This window comes from Pteropus medius, unplaced genomic scaffold (assembly GCF_902729225.1).
Source record: "Pteropus medius unplaced genomic scaffold, Ma_sr-lr_union100, whole genome shotgun sequence".
Classification (NCBI taxonomy): domain Eukaryota; kingdom Metazoa; phylum Chordata; class Mammalia; order Chiroptera; family Pteropodidae; genus Pteropus; species Pteropus medius.
This window is the reverse complement of record NW_024349802.1, coordinates 10,535,262-10,556,546: the sequence shown is the minus strand read 5'-3', so window position 1 is coordinate 10,556,546 and position 21,285 is coordinate 10,535,262. Positions and strand designations below refer to the sequence as shown.

Genomic DNA, 21,285 nt, shown 5'->3' with positions numbered 1-21,285 from the left:
CAGATTAATTACTACACTCAGAGCATGACAGGTAGCTCCCTTCCTGACAGCCAGGAGCCTCCGAAAGCTCTATTGAGTCTTCTTCACAACACGCTGGAACCATGGAGCCCTAAAAGGCATTTTGGGAATTCTGGGACCTGTCCCTTGAAGACTTCCTTAATTTTGAGGGCCTGGAATAGAGCTAGAACTTCAGCTTGTTCTGCACGGCCACCTGGATCCTCTCCAGATTAGCACCTCTGGTTAAGAGAAGGGTAAGGCCACAGAGGCATGACTGACTGCTCAGGGTGGCAGGTTAAGGCACTGTAAGAGTGCCAGAGCAAGGAGGGACGTGTCTGCTGGGAAGACTGGCCCCTCCCCCATGGCTGTGCAAGGTGGGTGGGCTACATTTTCCTGACTGTGAACCCCAGTCCTAGGTATGGGAAGAATGGTCTCAGCCCCTTCTAGGAGAAGGGGATGTTGGAGGAGCAGTAATGGCCAGGGGCGGGGCCCATGCCAAGATGAGCAGCGCTCAGGCTGGTGCTAGGTGTGAGCAGTTGCCATGAGCTCCACAGCAGCTTTCCCTGCCAGGCCTCAGCACATGTGCAGCAAGCCCAGCCTGAATCCTGCTGGCTCTCTTCTGGGCCTTCATTTCTGGATCATTCATATCACAGCAAGCCCTTCCTGGGGAGCTGCTGTCACTGTTGATGCTTTTGCCAAGTCTTCACAGCCACGGTTGCACCCTAGGAGCTCAGGCTTAGTGTCTCCATTCCCCTCCTGTCCTCTCAGAGAAGCATCTACAGAAATCTCTTCTCTGCACTGCCAGGCTCCTTGTAGAGGGTAATCAAGTCAAGAAGTGCATAGATTTTAGACCTCTGGGAAAGGAAAGCAGGAGGGAGATTCTCCGGGGAAAAGGGGTTGCCTGGCGAGCTCAGAAAAGTTCTAGGGGAGGATTTGTAGTGGTAGGAATAAGGGACCGGGAAAGAAACTGGAGAGAAAGTTCTGTACTGGAGCCAAATGGTTGTGAAGATTGGTGTTGGAGTTAGGTGGAGTCCATCTTGTCTGAACAGGCAGTTCTCTCTCCACAGTGGCCCTGTCCTTTCAAGGTCATTCTTTCCCCCACAGAGCTCAGTAGAGTTGGGGGTGCCAAATACAGCCAGAGGATTTGGCCTCCTCTTGGAAGGTGGATGGCCTTCCTGTTCCTCACCGTTCAAGAGAATAGCGAGCATGCGAGTAGGGTGTCTGCCCGGGAGGGGACACACTGGCTCCAGACTTGTGCTAGGAGCAAAGCTTTTTTTACTGGTACATTCCTATACATCTAAGGGTTAGACTCAAGGACAGCCTTGGAAAGAGCAAAACAAGATAGAAGGAAGACAGAATTTTTTCTGGTGATACAACAAACACTCTGTGAATTAGAGAGAAATCCCCCACAAAGAACTGGGACTTATTCTCTTTGGGACAATTGTTTGGCTTGATCTGAAGCACAAGCCCTGCCTCAAGTCAGGAGAGAGCTAGGTTACCTCATCTGAGTGTTTCTGGCCCCCAGAACGGCTAAGTTCTTCCCAGTGTAGGGAGAGACTCTCATGAGCTGTCATCACCAAACCCACCTGCCTTCAGGTGTTCAGGGAGCGAGAGGAAGGAAGAGAAGTGTTAAGCAAAAATGGCCTGGGATGTGACAACGTGGAGGGGCCTTTGTGGAATCTGATGGGCCTTAGGGTTTGGTTTGTTTTGATTTCTGGCTTTACCAAATTTCTAAGTTTTCAACAAAGTATTTTCATAGATTGTTTCTCGAATTAGTTATATAATACTACATAAAAATTATCTCAAAACTTAGTGCCTTGAAACAACAAACATTTGTTAACTCGCAGTTTCTGTGTTTTGAGAATCCAGGTGTGACTTAGCTGGGTACTTCTGGTTCAAGGTCTCTCATGAGGTTGCAGTGCAGCTGTCATCTAGGACTGCATCATCTCAAGATCCAGCTGGGGCTGAAGGATCTGCTTCTCAGTTCATTCACATGTTGTTAGCAGGCTTTGAAAGATCTACTTCCAAACTCACTCACATGAGCCTTTCTACAGGGCTCCCCTACGACATGGCAGCTAGCTTTCCTTAGGACAAGCCATCCAAGAGGGAAGCCACAGTCTTTTTATTCTCTAATCTCAGGGTATAAAATGATGAGAGCCCATTATTCACCATTGTCTATTTGTTAGAGCAAGTCAATAAGTCCAGCCCACACCCAAGGGGAGAAGATCACACAAAGCCATGAATACCAAGAGACGAGGATTATTGGGGGCCATCTTAGCGGCTGCCTGCTGCATCTCTCATTTTAGCCTCACAATTCTATGCTCTAGACAGGGAGAAATAGGCCAAAGTTGAGGAGGAAAAGGAGCTCCAGAGAGTGAGGAGCTCTGTCTAGAGTCACAGAGATACTAAGTGGTAGATTAGAATTTGAACCTCAGTGTCTGACTTCAGATTCAGTAGTCTTTCTCTAGTGCCTTGATGCCTGTCACACCTGTGTCTATTGCTATTCGTGGTTGGGAGTTGGAGCTGACTTGAGTTGACTGAGGATGAGGGGCTTTGATGCTGACTTTGCTGCTTGATTCTTTCTGGCTATTTCCAGATTCTCAGGGACACGGTTCATAACCATCCCTTCCTATAACAAGAACAACTTCTACTGTATTCCTTTTAGTTTTTACAATAAACTTTTACTTTAGACATTTTAGATTTACAGAAGACTTGTGAAGATAGGGAGTTCCCAGATTTCCCTATTATTAACTTCTTCCATTAGTATGGTACATTTGTTGCAATTAATGAACCAATATTGACACATTATTATTATTATTATTATTATTATTATTATTATTATTATTATTTTGGTGAGGCAGCTCTTGGTTGGCCTCACAGATTGCAAGGACCTTGTCAACTTACAATGCTTTATTTTTTTATTTTTTATGCCTGCAGCACCTGGTCTTCCTAGGTGGGTTCCCATCCATGTACTAACCAGCCTGACCCTGTTTAGCTTCCGAGATCAGACGAGATCGGGCTTGTTCAGGGTAGCATGGCCGTAGACTGACACATTATTATTAACTAAAGTCCATCTTCTATTCAGATTTCCTTATTACTCCTTTGTAATTGAGCCAGGCACTAGACTATACATTATTTTGACAAATTCTAGACCAATCCTGTGAGGTTGGCAGTATTATCATCTCTTTTTTTTTTTACAGAAGAGAAAAGTGAGGCACGAAGAGATTTAAGTAACTCGGTAAGATCACAGAGCTGTGCAAAAGAAAGTGAGTGTTTGAACTGTGGTCTCTCTCACTCCCACATGGTATTCTTAACCATGTATGCCCCTCTTCCTCTCTCTCAGCCTCAGACTCCGGCTTCTAGGGAGGGAATTACTCACGTTAAACATTAACATCTGGCCCTACCTCTAGGACTTAAGTTTATGGGAAAGATAAGAGCATGCCAGGAGACTGACTGTTTTAGTGACCAATTCCCACAAGCCTCAGTTTTCTCATCTGTAGGACTGATAGGATTAGATTAATGACCCTGGGCATCTTCTGCCTCTGACTTTGTCAGTCTACCCCAAAGCCCTTATTCAGAGGATCTGGGGGCTACCTGTGGGAACACAGGGAGGAAGTGAGTCCTGTTTCTCCAGGCACCAAGTGTCATTGGCACCTGGGGAATGAGCCTGCAGATGGGTGTGAGAGATCAGTCATTGCATAGGATTCAATCCCTCAGCTGCCCATCAAGGGAGACTCCAAGGCTGTAGGCTCTGCATGGAGCTTACTACCCTTAACCAGTTCAAGAACCTTCAGGAATAAGGCCTCTAGAGAAGCCACTCAGCAATATTTTTTCTGAAACACAAAAGAAACCATTCTTTGAGCACAAGTCCTGAAAAGATCTTTTGTTTATTCATAAAAGGGTGACTTGTCAGGATCACAGAGGCAGTGTCCTCAAGTGGTGAAGAACATGGACTTGAGAGTCATACAGACCCGTCCTGCCTCTCACAAGCTGGAGACCTTGGACAAGCCTCCCAACCTTTCTATGTCTCCATTTCTACATCTGTCATATAAGGAAAATATAAGGATAGCTACCTCATGGAGTTGTTCTTTAGATTGAATGTAATAATTTATGTAAAATAATTAAGCTCATAATAAATGCTTAATAAATGGTAGATGTTTTTAGGATTTGTTTGAAAAATAGACCAATTTTAATTCTAGCTCTAAAAATTATTATTATTTTTGACTCTGAGATCTGCTGCGCTATTGGAGTTCCAAGTAGCTAGAAAGCCCCAGTTAGTGAAAAGCAGCTCAGCCCTGGGCTACAGAAGGTTTTTCTCTCATGTACTGGGGTGAGGTGGGGTGGAGGTTCTTCTCCACCGCTGCAAAGGAAGCTTGCAGCCTTGGCAAAACAGTCCCAGCCTTGTCTTGACTGCCCCAGCCGGCCTGCCTTGGCGCTGCCTGGTGGTCCCCAGATGGCCCGTGGGCCTGGAGGGCCACTTCCCCTGTGTAATGAGGTGAGTAGGACTGTCCATGGGGTTCCTCATGTGGGATGCTCCCCAGTCCTGGCACCTGGCTCTGTGTTGACCTCTCTGGCTCTCCACAGAGAAGCTTGAGTACTTATGTCTGTCTGGGGTCCTGGATACCACTGTCCGGGGGTGGGGCAGAAGAGGGAGTGAGAGCACCCCCTCCATGGTGGCAGGCCCCGGATGAGGGTGGAAGGCTAGGCCCAGCGGGGTTGACTCCTCTAGCAGGAGGTTCCCATCTGTGCCTCTCAGGCCCCAGGGGCTAGCAGAATAGAGACAGAGGTCGCACTGTGTGTTTTTGCAGTGCTGGGAAAGGTGTTCATACCAGGCCTTTTTTTTTTTATTTTTTTTTTAATGCCAGAAGGTACAGCATTAGGGATGCTGGACCTGATTTTGATTCCAAGTTTATTGATGCCTGGGTTAGAATTTCCTGAGTGATTCTAAGAGATTTAAGAAGGGGGAGGTATAGGACCATTACTATATTACCGAGGGTGGCCTGGACATTTATGCCCATGTAGTGCACATGATAAATAGACTTTTATAACACACACATGAGGTGCTTGTGTATCAGCATTCAAAAAACCTCTTTTCCAGAGGCAAGTTGGCTGCTAGCCCGCATAGGAGGCCCATGGCCCACATACGGACCAGGAAATGGGTTTTCCACATCCAGGGAACATTTATTGCATCTAAGGAGGCTTTCTGTGGGCCTGTCCTCCTCTGGGTTTAGGAAGGAAGCGTCCTGGATCCCTGGTGGTGGCAGCAGAGGCCCTGAGGGCAGGAGCCCCAGGTCAAGGCCTGTTTGGAGAGCCGCTGTCCTCAGCATTGGTGCTGAGAATGGTTAGTCCTGAGGTTGTGACCAGGATTAGGCCATTTCTGAGGCCTGTATCCCATGTGAGGAAGAGAAGGGAGGGATGGTAACAGCTGCAAAAGAAGAGGAGGCTGGATTTCTAAATGTTTAATCTAGACTTTGACTGGCAGAAAAGACTGTTGGTAAATTGTTCTATTATAAAATATATAATTATGACCCTGGCTAAGTGTGTGATTGTCTTGCTGCTGCCTCCAGCCTTTCAGGGAGCCCTGATCCCTGTTCCTCTACTTTTTGTTATTTCATAGTCTGGATGGCCACTCTTGATGCTCAGATTCTTGTGCTGCCAATTTAGCCCAAATCCCTTCTTTGCTGACCCAGGGCCTTCTCCTCTTCCCCTGGCTCAAAGTGACCCATTTGATTTATGCATTTTGGAGTACGCTGCTGCCTTCTAAGGGCTAGGATGTACAGTTTTACAAGGGACAGAGGTACTACCCTTGAGAGTGGGGAGAGGGGAGGAGGAAAAGGTTGGAAAGCTGAAGTCCTTGTCATGTTAAAGACTTTTGTGGCAGTTTTCTTGGCGGGGGGGATCAGGAACCAGAGTGAGGAATTGGATGAAACTGTTCGGGTGGAGGTATATATTTCTAATTCTCCTGAATGAAGCCTTTTTATCCCCCAGACTAAACGACCAGGAAGGACTATACATCTAACAATTGCCAGTGGCTCCTAATTTTCCTTTTCTTTTAATTTAAAGATTACACAAGAAGTGCTTAATATAGATAAATTAGAAAATATTTATGATCAAAAAGAAGAAAACAAGACTACTTATAATCTTACTGCCACGAAATATAAACATTTTGGAGAAAATTTCTCCAGACCTTTGCTATGTCTAAAAAATTATTTTAAACATGAGACTATATTGTACCTATTGTCTCATAATCTGCCCCATTTTTCATTTATTTATTTGTTTATTTTTCAGTTACAGTTGACATTGAGTGTGTTAGTTTCAGTGTACTGTATAGTGGTTAGACATTTATATACAACGTTTTCATTCATAAGTATATCAGAAACGTCTTTTCATGGCAAGAGCTGTGTTTCTATGCCATCACTTTATTTTATTTTTTAAAATTATTTTTAATTATAGTTGTCATACAACTATGCCATCATTTTGAAAGGTTGCATATTTCATTTTATAAATACAACTCAAATTTATTTTATCAATTATTTATTATTAGATAGTTTGTTTTCAATTTTTGTTATGCCAGTTATATACTTCTAGATAAAGTTTTTTGCATATTATCACTTCCTAAGGATGAATTCCCAAGTGGAACTGTAAGGACCAAAGATAGGTACATTTTAAGGCTTTTGATACCTATTGCTAAATTATAATTTAGAAAGATTACACCAACTTACACTTCACTGTCAGTATTTGAGTGCTCACTTCTGCACATTCTCATCAGTGTTCTTTTTTATCTTTACAAATCTGATATACAAAATGTTATTTTATTTTAATTTACTTTGATTACTACTTAGGCTGAACATTTTAACATATTTATTGGCATTGTGTGTGTCTTTTATGTCTGCCAATTTTCCTGTTGAGGTATTTATCTTTTTCTTTTTGTTTTACAAGCTTCTTTTTATATCAAAAGTGTTAACCTTTATTTTGTCTGATAAATGTTGCATATAGTTTTTCGAGTTTGTTACTTGTCTTTAGTTTTGTGACATTCATCAATAATGAAGATTTACATTTTTTGATGTAGTCAACATATCAAATTTATTTTTGGACTGCCTTTTGCTCTATGCTTAGAAAGACTTTTTTGCTCTTGCTACATAGACATCCTCCTAAATGTTCAAATGTTTTATTTAACATCTAAATCTTTTAATCATCCACAATTTATTTTTATATATTATAAATATGGTAATTTAAAAAATGTATTTAACTTGTTATCCTGGCATCGTTATTGGACAATCCATTCTTTCTCTTTTAACAAAATTACAAAATAAATAAATATTAAAAATTATTTTTAAAATGATAAATATATCCTATGTGTGTTTATAATATTATATTTTATATAAGCACTAGCACCCTTAATGAAATCTTTGTTGGATACTTATAATTATTTCTTGCTTTTATAATATGTTCTACTGAGTACATATTCTATTCTGGTACCTGATCCATACTTTTTAAGTCATTGTAGCTTTATAGTACATTTTAACACTAACAGTGCAAGTTCCCCCCTTTTTTTTAATCAATATTTTTCTTGGCTAGTCTCATACATTTTTTTCTTCCAGATGAATTTGAGAATCAGTTACGCTTTTGGGATTTTTATTGGAATGGTGTTAAATTTAGAGATTAACTCGGTTAGATTTACATTATAAAATACTACATTTTTCCAATGAATTCATGTCTGTTTGTTTGTTTCCTTTAGTAGAGCTAGAGCCTGGTTTTGTATTGATAAATCCAGTGCATTTCTTACTAACTTTATTGCTGTTATTTTATGTTTTTATTGACATTGTTAATGGAAGATTTTTTTTTTTGGTTGCATTTTCTAATTGTATATTGCTCGTATACATGAGAGCTCTTGATTTTTATACACTGATTTCTTATTGGAAGGGAAACATGCTATCTTCCAGTTTTTCCTTTGGTGGGTTTGTGCCAAAGGTGTGTTTGACCTAATTTGAGGCTATTTAATTTCCTTCTGGATCTGGGCCGTATAGCTCCTCCCTGTCATTCCCTGAGGTTGTAGCATGGAGTTTGGGGAAAGAATGGCAGGCACAGTGGGCTCCTTGTCAGCCACCTCCTAAGGATGGACGTGTTGTGGAACAGATGCCTACTTAGTTCTTTTCCTCCTCCGACCCCAGCCATTTGGATGCCAGGGAAGTAGTGACTTATCATCTAGTGAAAAATAGATGCATGCAGCAAAGCTGAAGCAGGCAGAGAGATCACGGAGGAGGTAGTGTTTAGATTAAATTTGATGCCAACCCTGGGAGCTCTCAGGAAAACTTAAGGGGCTATAAATGCCATATGCTTGGCATCTGGGCTGGCCGGAGGCACCTGAGGTGGTTCTGACTGTGGCCAAAATACAGAGCTGAATCAACTTCTTTTCTGCCCATGTTAGAGAAACTAGGGTCAGGCAAATTGAATGGACTCTGGGATGCTGGTGTGGCAGCCCTGTGCTCCTTCTAAGAAGGATGGAGATTCATTAACTTTCAAAACTCAAGGGAAAAAAGAAAACTAGTTATGGAGACTGGCCTCATTACTGAAGCAAACATGTTTGGAAAGATTTGGCTCATAGTGCTGACTAAGAAGTCCCACCAGGTTTTATACATTCTACTTGGGTTGAACATACAGATTAGCACTGCCAATTCTCTCTGAGTTTTAGCACTTGGGGTTATTGCCCATTGATGAACGTGCTCCATCCTCCTACTTTCCCTCCACTCCCTGCCGCAGCCACCCTCCTCTTCCTTGATTTCTGGTCTTTCCTGCACAGGCTTCATGCTGGAGCAGAAGGTGGCCCCAGAAGTACCTAGAGAAGATCAGCCCAGCAGAGGGACACAGGGCTGGAATAGTTAGAGAGACATGGAAGGATAGGGGAAGTAGTGGAGAAAGCATGGCTGTGGACATGAAGGGTTGGAGTAGGGAGTGGAACGTAGAACCCTGTGGTCAGTCTTATTCATGGCAGCGTGCGAATAAGCCTTGCCTGCATTTTCTGGTGCCTCACTCTGAATGTCCCTCCAGTGGAGGTAGTCCTGATGGCCCTATGAAGGCCACTTCCTTATATATAGTGTTATCAAGCTGGCCTAAAGATCCAGCCATATGCCCAGCCAAACCTTAGCCGATACCCAAACCAGGTCATGTCCTCTATTCCCCTCTTTTTACCACCAGAACCCAATGGGAGTCCATGTCGTTTGTCAAGTCTTCCCAAGAGGAAACACCACAGTCTTGGTTGGTATTTTACTCCAGTCTTTTGGACCATGTCGTTTCCAGATTGTTCTGTTTTACAGCTAGCCCAGTCTTCTTGCAATATCAAACCAATATCCTGTGGCATGATTTAGACAATGTGGAGAACAGTCAGACACCTTTTTTTTGTAGAACTCCTTAGGGATTTGAAATATTAAGTTTGCCTTTGGATTTTTACCAGCAAAATTATGTGAAAACCATAGTTGTAAAGTGAGGAGTACGATGTCTGGCACAGTAAAATCATGTTGGTTTTTGTCATTGCTATTATTTATATTATTATTCTTAGATCATGATAGTACACCCAGTTTTCACTATTATTTCAGTTCATATGCCAACTGGAGGTAGAAAATCATTTCAATAGAGATAAAAGGGCACATATTTCCCTTTCCCTTAAGAGGTAAATGTAGTATAAGATAAAGGTCATATATTTGGGGGGCAGGTCTAGAGACTCACTACCCCACTAAACTCTAAAATCTTTGAAGGCAAGAGTTGTGTCTTATTCACCTCTGAAATCTTCGGTGCCTAGCATAAGGTTGATTCAATAAATGTTTGTAATGAAAGGTAGGGTGAAAGGAATAGATGGTGTGGCATCTCAGCTTTGGCAAGGATGCTAAGACCCTTGTACAGAAACTGCCCTCCTAGCGTCTCTGCCAACTAGTGGCTCACTCTTTAAAGGTTGCCAGTGGGATCAACTCTAATCAGTAGGAATGGTCCTTCCACTGAGGCAGACTCTGCTTCCCTTCATCTTCCCCCCTGTTTGTCTTATGTCTGTCCTTTTGAGCTACGCAGAATAAATTTAGACTTTCTTCCAGATAATAGCCCTACAGATGCTCGAAGATAGCTCTTATGCCTTACTTTCTTCTGCCAGATCTAGAACTTGCTTCAGAAAAGCTGTGGGAAATTCTATGTCAGAGTCATAATCGTTTATTAAAAGAGGCCAGGCAAGTTGGCCCTAATCTTGGGGGGTTAAATTAGAATCGTTCTCTCTCAGCACTTCTTCAGGGCCAGAGTCTACTCCCTCAGTCAGAAGACTATACGGCCTGGCCTCCGAGCCTCTGCTCCAGCCATTTCCCCTCCTTCTACCCTAGATCAGTCCAACAGCATGTGCTAATCATTTGCCATTTTCGGGCTGTATAGCATAATGGTCAAGGCTGCAAGCTCTAGATCCCGACTGCCTGGCTTTGTACCTTGGCCTTGCCAGTTAGTTATTTAACACCTCTCTCTCTCTCTCCTTCAGTTTCCTCATTTACAAAGTGGGGTTAATACCTCCTACCTCATAGGGGCTTAAAGGAATTAGTTCATATAAAACACTGAGCACAGTGCCTCATATGTTGTAAGCACTCAATAAGCCTTAGCTATTATTACCATTATTAAAATTGTAATTGTTCTTGCTCATGCTGTAGAGAGAATTTTGTATAAAATTTTACCCTTAGCCCTGCCCAATATCTTGCGTGTAGTTATTGGTGTCTTTGTTACTTACCAGATTGTGAGTACCCCTTGGGGAAGGGACATTTTTCGTTCGTTTTTGTCACCAAAGTGCCTGGCATATACAAACAGTCCCTGACTTATGATGGTTTGACTTACAATTTTTTGACTTTGTGATGGTGCAAAAGTGATACACATAATAAATTAATGAAATAGTTAACACTTTATTGTAAAATAGTCTTTGTGCTAGATGATTTTGCCAAACTGTATGGTAATGAAAGTGCTCTGAGCACGTTTAAGGTAGGCTAGGCTAAGCTATGATGTTTTGGGGAGGTTGGGTATATAAAAGGCATTTTTGACTTATGATATTGTCAACTTATGATGGGTTTATCAAGACATAACCCCATCATACGTTGAGGAGCATACGTATCAGGCACTGGAGGAATATTTCTCTCACGAATGAAAAGTACTGGGTTTGTATTTAGGCTCTGCCACTTATCAGCTGTTAGACTTTGGACAAGTCATTTAACTCCTTGAAGCTTGAATGTCTTCATATGTAAAGTTGGAATAACAATATATATCTCTCCAGGTTTTGCAAAGATTAAGGGAAATGATAAATGTGAAAGTCTTTGGTAAAAAGGAAAGTCCTAGGGGAAAAAAGAAGTCTTATTCACCAGGTAAGGACAATAGAGCTTAAGCTCCCTGAGAGCCAAGATCAAGTCTTGTAGTAAGAGCATCTAAGCATTTGACTAGTTAGATAGATGAATGGATGGTTTGATGGGTGCATGAACTGAACTGAATGATCCAGCACGTACAATCCTATTGTCTAATATTTCACGTATATGAGCTGTGTTTTCCCCAAATGACTGTGAGTCCTTAAGGACCAGGGCCATGTCCTAGAAGGCTACATCCTTCATACTCTAGCCTCAGGACAGCGGGTTGCCAAGTCCTGGTGCTCAGCTTCTGGGGCTGATTGCGTGAGCACCCAGCTTTCCACCAGGTGGCAGGGCACTACCTGTCTGAGCTTTGTCTCCAGCTCCCACCTCCTTTCTCCACCAGGTGGCAGAGCAGGCTGCACATTTGCTCCTGCGCTGTCTGGAATGAGGCCTCTCCTGGGCTAAGTCTACCAGGAAAGCCTAACCAGGTGCTCCTGGAAGTAGGCCTCCCTCCCCATTGAAGGTCAGCTAATGCATCTGCTGCGAAATATCTATTGTACAGGCGACGGAGCCGGGCTCTTGGTGGCCTTGCTCTCTCAATCCTGTGCAGCCTGTCAGAGAATTTACCATGTTGCTCAGCAGAGTGGTGTCTAAAACACAGCCTAATGGGAGCAGGGCCTCCGTGCAGGTTAGTGGAATAGAGACCTCCCAGGGTGAATGGCTGACTGATGTTCCAGCTTGGGAGCTACCCCTCCCGCCCTTTCCAGTCTTCCTTCCTCCTTCCAAACCCCTGAAGGCCTTGAAGGGGAGCTGCTGCTGTCTCCCTGACCCTCCCCTCTTGGCGCCTGTCTACCAGGTTCCTCCCTTCACACAACTGAGATAAAGGCCAGTCCTGGGGCAAAAGACAAGTTTTGCAGGCCTCCTCTCCTCTCGGTGAGGAGTTGTTCAAGCCAAGGGCTACACCTGTACTCTTGGGGCTCCTGGCCCCAGCATCCCATCCCCTTACCCAGCTCCTCACCACCCAGAGCCCAGACCCACTGAGTCTCTTTCTTTTTGTATTTGGTGTCAACACCTGCTTCTAGCTTCCTGCTTCCACATCCTTCCTTCTAACCCTTTTTCAGATAGTCTGATAAATGTGGTAATTCTGGGCCCAACCTTGATCTTCCATCGAGGTGGGGACACCAGAGAGTAGAAAGGCCTGATAGGAGGCTCCCAGTGTCTACTAGGAAAGCAGAAGCTATTTCCCGCAGAGGTTTTGGGGGACAACACAACCTCCACCCCTGGGTGAAACCTCTGGAAGGACTTGAGTGACCACATAGAGCTGTTCTCCTTCTATAGGTTAGAAAATTGAGGCCCAGGGCTGAAAACATTTCCAGCATTACATAGTAGATTGGTGGCTGATCTCTGACTAGAGCTCCAGCCTTGTACAGCCCTGATGACGCCTCGCTTCTGAAGGTCCTTAAATTACCAGCCTCTCCTCATAAGTGTCTGCTTCTCTGTCTGGTCACTAACTGTCTTCTGGACCCACCTCATACATGGTAGCAGCATTTTGTCAGCCTTTATTTTATTCTCTGACCTGGTGGGAGGGACTTTGTGGGCTGCAGGATGTAGAAGGAAGGAAAAGGGACTTGTTCTTCAGTAGGGAGACTCTCTGGGGGGAGAGGGGTAATCTGTGTCCTGAGAGGGCCTGAGTGGGTCTTCTATCCCCCTGCCCAGGAGGAACAATTTTTGGACATCTACTTTGTGCCTAGGGCTAAGCACGGTCCCTGAGGTTACTTGGAATCTAGAGAGGAAGTTGACTGTAAATAGCTTCTGTGACTTCCACAGTCCTTGGCCCCAGCATCGCTCTGCGCCTCCTCTTCCTCTCCAGGCGCTCCCATTTACCCTATCCCTATGGGTCGTGCAGGTGGAGGCCCCTCACACACAGTTCCCACATGACTGGCATCTCAGGTCTCCTGCCAACCCCCTGGGGCTAACCTCCCAAAGCAAGGGGCAAGGAAGCAAGGAAGTATCTATCGGCTGGAGCCACTGGAGAAGTCTGGGCGGCCTTCACACCCCCATCCCCTCCCAGGCCTCTTTTTGAGCAGCTCTCATACTCTCCTGCCCATCTGTTAGGGATGGAGGACGGGCCGCTCGCTCTCTGTGTGAGAAAGTGTGTTCTAAGCTTCTTCTTCTGAATACTTAAGGAATTTTCTAAATCACAAGCATAGATTCTTTTACTTTTCTGATTACAACCCTTCAGAGGCATGTTCTCACCATCACTGGTTACACTGAACTTCCCTTCTCTCCTTGTTGAAGCCACACATTCTCTTCCTTCTAGACTCTTGCATGTCTAGACCCTTTTTATGAAATCCCTCTAGCTTTGCTGACTAATTCGTACCACTCCTTAGAGATCATCTTAGATGTCCCTTCTCTGGGAAACATACTGGCTCCCTAAGACTGGCCTGGGTCCTCTGTTCTCACCTCTCTTATGGCGCTTGTCAGACTGCCTAAGTTGTAGTCATTTGCTTCCTGACATGCCTTCCTTACTCAAGTGCTATCTCCTTAAGGGAAGGGGATGAGTTTTTTGTTTTTTAATTTCATGGAGATGTCCTCAGTGTCACATAATAAGTGCTAAGGATAGACCTGTGGAACGTGGTATGAGCTGATGCATGGATGGGAGCAGGTGGGCCTAACTTGGAGAACTTCCTGCCATTCTCAATCTGGATTCTCATGGTCTCTAAGGATTTCTCTCCTCTCTTTCTGGGCAATGGAGCTCAGTGTGCAGAGGTTCTGTTAGCAGAGATCACTCATTCGTACATTCAAAAAATCTTGCTGAGCCCCTCCTACGTGCCAAATACCAGGCTGACACTAGGATACCACAGTAAATAGGATAGACATGGTCCCCAAACTCATGGAGCTTACATCCTAGTGGGGGAAACAAATAATAAGTAAATATGAAAACAACGCAAGTGCATATTGGGTTAAGTCCTAGAAAGGAAATGAATAGGCTGATTTGGGTGCTGTGACAGGATAATAGGAGAGGCCATGCCCACGGTCCTCTCTCCCCTGTGGCTAGCACGCTTCTTCCTCTGCAGAGACCTTCAGCCCCCACAGTCACATCTCTGCTGCGTTAACCTCAGAGTCACGTTTGGACCTCAGCAGTAGTTGTACCAATGAGCACTCCTGGGAGCTTTTCCTCTTAGCACTTACTGTGTCTGAGGTGAAGGGCTGTCCAGAGTGGGAAGGAGATGCATCTGGGCGGACAGGCTGTCCCTGGCTTTGCCATGGCTGGGAGGCCTTCAGGAGGCCCTGGGTTCCTCAGCAGAAGTGATGGAGTCCTTCTGTCTGGAGCTGGTTGGGTGAAATGTTCAGTCCCTGATGTGTTAGCAGGGCTGGTGTGGGGCTAGGGAATGCAATGCCTCCAGCTGTGTGGCATCTGTGCTGGTATGGGCTGCTTTCTCCTCGGAACAGCTGTTTGCCTTCTGGGAAAACCCATGTCTTTGGTTTGTGCAAACTCATGCTGAGAGTTGGGATGTCCCTCTGGAGCACTCTCCCCTGACCTAACGTGCAACATAGTGAGTGACCTGTCTAGCTTCCCCCATCTCCCTCACCTCGCCCAGCTCTGGCTTACTCATACAGGCTCTTGGAGGTCTTAGAGGGGAGCATGTGCCAGCTCGTGCCCAGGGCAAGGGGGACCTTTCTTTGTGGAGCCAGGCTGGGAGTCTGGAGGACCAGCCTAACCATGTGGGGTTAACAGGGTGGTGGCAGGGTTCCTGCCCTGAGGCAGTGCTGACGTGTCTCCTGCCACCAACAATTGTCGTGCCCTTACATCAAGGCACCTTTGTTTCCCTTTCAGCTGAGAGAGTGGATGCCAGCTGCAGGTTAGAGGCTCCCACTGGCCTGAGGCCAGAAACTCCACTCTCTCCCAGGGAGACACAGTGGCGTCTCCTGACATTCGGATAGAAACCATCATCCTGGCATAAGCTTGTTCTCTATTGGCTCAGGGAGATGGGCTGGGCTTTGGGATGGGGGCTACCCACCCTGCCTGGACTGGAGGGGACCCAGCCAATTCATTACTCCAGAGATTGAATGGAGTGGGGGCTGAGAAATAGAGGCCTCATGAACTTCGGGGATTCCTCTAATTCAATGGTCTAGCTCCAGTTTCCTTTGTTCTTTGGGCCTGTCCACAAATGCCTATATCCAGAGACCTGGTCTGCACTCCCTGAGCGTGCATGTGACAATGTTTGTGCCTAAGAGAAAGGGCATGTGTATGGCCGTGTTTAGAATCTTGTGATTGTGAGTGCATGTGATCATGATTATGTGTGTCTCGGACTCGGGGGTTTGTGTCCCTTGAAGCTCTGAGTGTCTCTGTAAAGAAGACCAGGCCGGCATGTGTGTTTATGACAGAGATTCTGGAGTGAGTGAGTGAGTGAGTGAGTGTGTGTGTGTGTGTGGTGTGTGTGTGTGCATGCACCTGTTTCTGTGTGTGGCTAACCACGCATTCTCTCTAGATCTACTTCTCTAGGCCAGGAAGGGGATGCATAGTGGAGTCCCAGGAGAGTATAGGGGTACACGTTGAAGGGCCAGGTTGGGAACTAGAATTTATTATCATTTTCCAGTGCTCTCCTTGATTTGCTTTCCTTTCCTTCCTTCCTTGTTCTCTCAACTTAGTCTTGGCCTGAAGGTATATGGGGGAAGAGAAGACCCTGAAAAGGCTTTGTGACCAACGGTCCTGCCAAATTTGGGGGCTAGACACGGCTGGGCTTGTCCAAGAGTCAGAGAAGTGAGAAATTGGGCAGCACAGAGAGAGATGTTGCAGTTCCTGGAACAGAGGTCCCTTTTTTTTCCTTGTTCTTTTTTCCTGGCTTGGAAATAATAGGTCTTCAATCTGAGATTAGGAGAAAAGGAAACAACCAGAAAAGGAACCAGTTTAAACAAAGACAAGTTGCTGGATGCAACACCCACTATTGCGACTGAGTGTTCTTACTAGATGTGGTTCTGCATGCTGGAAGGTGGGGGTGGGCGGGGACGGCACTGGGCAGGGAGCACTGGGGACATTCAAGTTCTCCTTCACCACTAGGCCTAGGGAGAGGCAGGACAGCAAGCGAGGCAAAAGGGTGGGCTCTGGCCATAGGCAGACCAGGATCAAAGCCTGTCTCTGCTAGTTCCTAGCCAGACTTCACCTCTCTGAGTCTCGGTTTTCTCTCTTAGAACCTGTAGGGTGGTTGAGGACCAAATAAGAATATCCATAAACAGTGTTTGGCCCAGTGCCTGGCACATGGTCAGCATAAATGATACCTATTCGTGTAGGGCTTAGTTCTTTCTGTATATCAGGATCACAAGGGCGAAGATAAGGCAGATTTTCAGGAAAATAAGCTTTAGCTATCTGTAGGAGTAACCCTCTTTGTCAAAGATTCCAGCACAGATGCCATCCTGGTTAAGGCAGGGTCAAGTTTTCCCTCAGGGTCTGGTGCCTATGCTTTATTTGTACACAAAATACAGGTGTGTCCTGAGGTTTAGGATACAATGAGAAAACATAACCCTGAAGATGGAAAAGCATCACAATAGATAAAGAGGGAAGATACCCATGTTTTCAAAGTAAGAATATGCCCCAAGGATATCTCCAGGCTACCCTGGGCAGTGGCTCCACACATACCATGTCAGGTTGTTAAGCACATTTAAGGGTGTTGGTTAGGGATTGCTATTTGAGATCTTCTTCACAGAAGTTCAAGTGTTGTGCTTATCTGGTAATCATTAGTTTGTTTGTTCGTTTATTTGCCATTCACACATTCATTTGATAGTCATGGAGCATCCAGTGTGTGTGCCATGTCAATCATGATAGGCTTGAGCCTATAGAAAAAGAAACTGTTGAGATTAAACCTGGAGAAGAGAAATCTGAGGGGGAGCCCCAAAATAACCTTCAAGTCTAGAGAGGCTTTTATATGATTCCATTCTTGCCTATGAACCAGACAAGTTATATGTTCAAACAGCAGCAGGAAGGATTCAGGCTAGATTTAGATTCAACAAATATGTGGTATTAGTAGTTAAAACAAAAAAACAAACAAAAAACAAACAAAAAAAAACTTCCTGATGTTGTTAGGCATTCAGAAGCCCCGTTTGTTGGGAGTTAGCCTGCCTAGGGCAAGTGATGGAGTAGATGACCTCTTGAGGACCCCTCCACACCCAGGCATCTAGAATATTCCACTGGCTTAGTTACTGATTTACTCTAAGATTTTGGGCAGATGACTCAGCGCTAATGAGCCTCAGTTTCCCTCTCTGTTAAACAGTGATGAGAGTGTTTCCTTTCAATTCTTCCCTGCCTTCCAGGGTTTGGGAAGGGCAAGGGAACCTTCTGCAAGGTTGCTTTGGATTTCTGAAAAAGCAGCCCCTTACTTTTAACTCCAGGGAGTCCATATGAAGATCGTCTGATGTGACTTCCCTGGGTATACCCACACCCCACCCCGAATCCATGTGCTCCCTTCAATGCCCAAGATTCCCAGAGCTCAATCTGGGACCACTCTTTATTCCCCGCTCCCCATCTGTATGCTCTATAGGAGCTAATTTTCCTGGAGATGCCAAGTGACTTTGCTCCTCCATTTCTTGCCGATGTTATTACCCCTGCCTGGAATGCTCTCCCCAATCTCACGTATTCCATTCTGCCCTGACTGTTTCAAGCCCCCTGGTTTCTGGCCAGCCCCGCTCCCATCGGAGTTTCAGTTTTCTCCTCCTCTCCATCCTCCATAGCTTGCCCCCAGCATAGCGTTCGTCTCTCCATGCTTGCTCTGGCTATTCTGGCAAATGGTGTCTGCCACGTGATATGCCGTGGGGTTCAGCAGCATTGGTGCAAGGAAGGACTGTCAGGGGCTGGACCTGGGAGTAGTAGGAGCCTAAGGGATGGTGGAGAGGGGAAAGGATGTCAGGAGGTCGAGAACTAGTTCTTGGATCCAAAGAGACAGGTAGATTGGAAGAGGCATGCGGGTGACCCTGGCTGCCGAAGTCTCCTGCCATCTGGTCATTTGTCTGTTCAGTGACCTGTTGCTCTTTGGGTTGGTCAGGAAAGCCAGAGCTTTGGCAAGAGGGAGAAACTTTGGAGGCCAAGGGGCATTTGCTTAGGGCTGCCTCGGCCCCAAGTCATCCTGGAACCTAGGTTGGATGAGTTTTCATATCCCCAGGCCAGTACTAGGATTAGGACAGAGGCTACTGGAGAGGCTTCCTGTTGCTGGACTGAGTGGCCAAGGAGAGAGCTTTTCTTTTAGGGGGTTGGGGATGGCCCAATATTAATGGCTCTTTGGCTTTATCAGCCCCACCCCCCGCCTGCCACCTCTAGTTCCCATAGGGGACTAAGGGGTCAACCCAATTTAGACACTGAACTGATGATAAATAACAGGAGTGGCCCAGCATGGGGCGGGGCGGGGGGGTGTGCTTATTTATGAAAACCTCCCTTCCCTGGCCAGCCTCCCCTGCTTCCCAGGGGGGAAGGATGAGCCTGCAGCATCTGACCAGATGTGGAGGTCACAGAGGGAGTCCAGCGCCATGCGGATCATCCCCTTCTGGGTCACTGTCCCTGGGCTGGTGTTAGAGGGAGGGCCTAGCCTTGGAGAATGTTTTATTCTTCTGGCTGCAGCAGCCTAAGACCATGGCTTCCACATGTTTCCAAACAGGCTTGAATGTCCTCTGGAGTGATGTGTCACACACAGGGCTAGAGCCAGAGTCCTGGCAGGAGGGGAGGAGAGGAGGCAAGCGTGAGGGGTGAGGGGTGCTGGGATTCTCAGGAAGACAGGGCAGGAGGGGTTCAACCTGGGGAGAGGAAGCCCTGCAGGACTCCAGGTCAAGGAGAGGCACTAACGTAGTGGGGCAGGTGAGGGCACCAGCCCAGGCTCCCCCTTCACCCACCCGACCACAGACCCACTCAGCCCCCCACTTGCGAGGCCTAGAACCGTAAACAGCCTGAGTCAGAGCTGGGTAGCAGCTTACGAGCGTGTTGGTTGTGTCATTAGCTGTAATAGCAGCATCTCACCCTACTGCTAGTGCCTTTCATCCAAGCCTCTCAAAGAACTTGACAGAACAGCAAAGGGCTCTATTATCCCTATATTACTAGTGGAGAAACCAAGGCCCAGACGAGCCTGGCAACTTTTTCAGGGTTCACGGAGGAGCTGGCAGGAGGCTGGAAATGGGCAGATTCTGTCCAACTTAGGAAGTAAGTTCGGGTTCTTAGGTATTTACTTGTTTAGTTTTTCTTCCATAAGTTGCCGATATAGAGTAGATAACAACAGCAAAAATAGCTACAATGTCTGTAGCACTTACTGTGAACCAGAGGATGTAGGTGCTGGTATTATTTCCACTTACAGAGAAGTCAGGTAAATCTCAGATCAGACAGCTAATAAGCGATAGCATCAGGAGTCACCCCAGGTGTCTGGTACCAGAGTTTTAACCTCGAAATTGCATTACTATTCTGGGCCATATGTAGGGCAGACCCTTGGAGCCTCAGCTCTGAGGAGAGCTGAGCCCCCGTCCCTTCTCTCTTTCTCCTTGGGGGAAATTGGTCTGGGGAACGACATCCCAGGAGCCTTGGTATTGTATTCTCTGGTGGTCTAGTGGTTAGGATTTGGCGCTCTCACTGCCAGGAGCCTTGGTCTGGACCTTGGTTATAGGGATGTTGTAGAGGAGATTCCTGAATTGACATAGTTTCTGGCAAATTAGAGCCTGGAACCCAGGGGAAGGAGTGCAGCATCACCAACCCCTACTCACTTTTTCCTCCTGCCAGCTATCCAGGAGCCAGGGTGGGAGCTGAGGCCGTGGCTAGTACACACAGGGCTAGAGCCAGAGTGTGTTCTTCCACGAGAGCCTGCCACCCTCCCCTCCCAAAACAGAGAAGAGGTCTTTGTCTCCAAGCCCACACCTTCTCCACAATACCCACCGCATTCTCAGTGACATACATGGCCTGAGCACAGCCACAGATGGCTTCTTTTTTTTTTTTTTCTGGTTTTATTCACTCAGTGTTTTATTGTGAATGTCTTCCCATTTGTTACATATTTGTGTGCATAATTTTTTTTATTGAGGTAACATCAGTTAATAACATCACATAAATTTTAGATGTACAACATTATAATTCAATCTATAGACTCTGTCGTGTGCTTACCCCTCAAAGTCTAGTTTCCTTCCATTACCTTGTATTTGATCTTCTTTATCCATTTCGCTCTCCACCTATCCCTTTGCCTTCTGGTAACTACAGTTTGTTGTCTGTACACAGATGGCTCCCTGTCCTGGCTTCCCAGGAGCCCGAGTCTGCCCTGCAGCATTTCTGGGGATTGAGAAACAGCCAGGTAAAAGCCAGCCTGAGGATCTGGTTCTGCCATGGCCGGCTGTGGGGTCTGGAGCACGTCACTCATACCCTCCGATGGGCCTCAGTTTTCTCACCTGTGAAATGAGGATGTGAATCCAGTGCTGAGCTTTCCCCCAGCACTCGGGTCTATGCCAGGCTCCTTGGTTCTCAGATGCCTAGAAGGGAAAGTCTCTCGATAGCTACCTGGGCACCTTGCAGACATGAGTTGGGGCGGGAGGCAGGAAATGCTGAGAAATTGTGCTAGGCAAGGCCACTGGCCATTTCTGTTACATGCTTCTATTTCAACTATTTGTAACTTTCTGAAAAGCTTGTGGTTTGGTTTGGGGATTTTTTATTTTTTGGTCATTTTTTCCATATTTGGTCATGGCCTGGAGCAATGATTTTTGGAAAGATAGAGTAAAAACCCCCTCAGCTGTTTGTGAGCATTGCAAACACCCACAAAACATGTCTTTTTTCCATTTAGAAAAAACAACGCACTTATGTTTTCTTTTTCAGCTCATATAACTCTTAAACAACTCCAAAAACTTCAGACTTGGCTAGTAATTAATCCTTAATGAAGGGACTGTACAGTATGTGCTCTGCAAAGTTTGGAAAAGAGGTTTCAAATTCAGA

At 45.8% G+C, this 21,285-nt stretch overlaps 1 protein-coding gene and 1 pseudogene across 4 annotated transcripts in view; one reads left to right on the top strand and one right to left on the bottom strand.

Moving 5' to 3' along the window:
* Positions 1 to 21,285, top strand: part of NRG2 (neuregulin 2) — a 161,660-nt gene that overhangs the window by 49,836 nt on the left and 90,539 nt on the right. The gene's annotated exons all lie outside the window — the stretch shown is intronic.
* On the bottom strand, positions 2,926 to 3,043 carry LOC120581785 (uncharacterized; annotated as a pseudogene).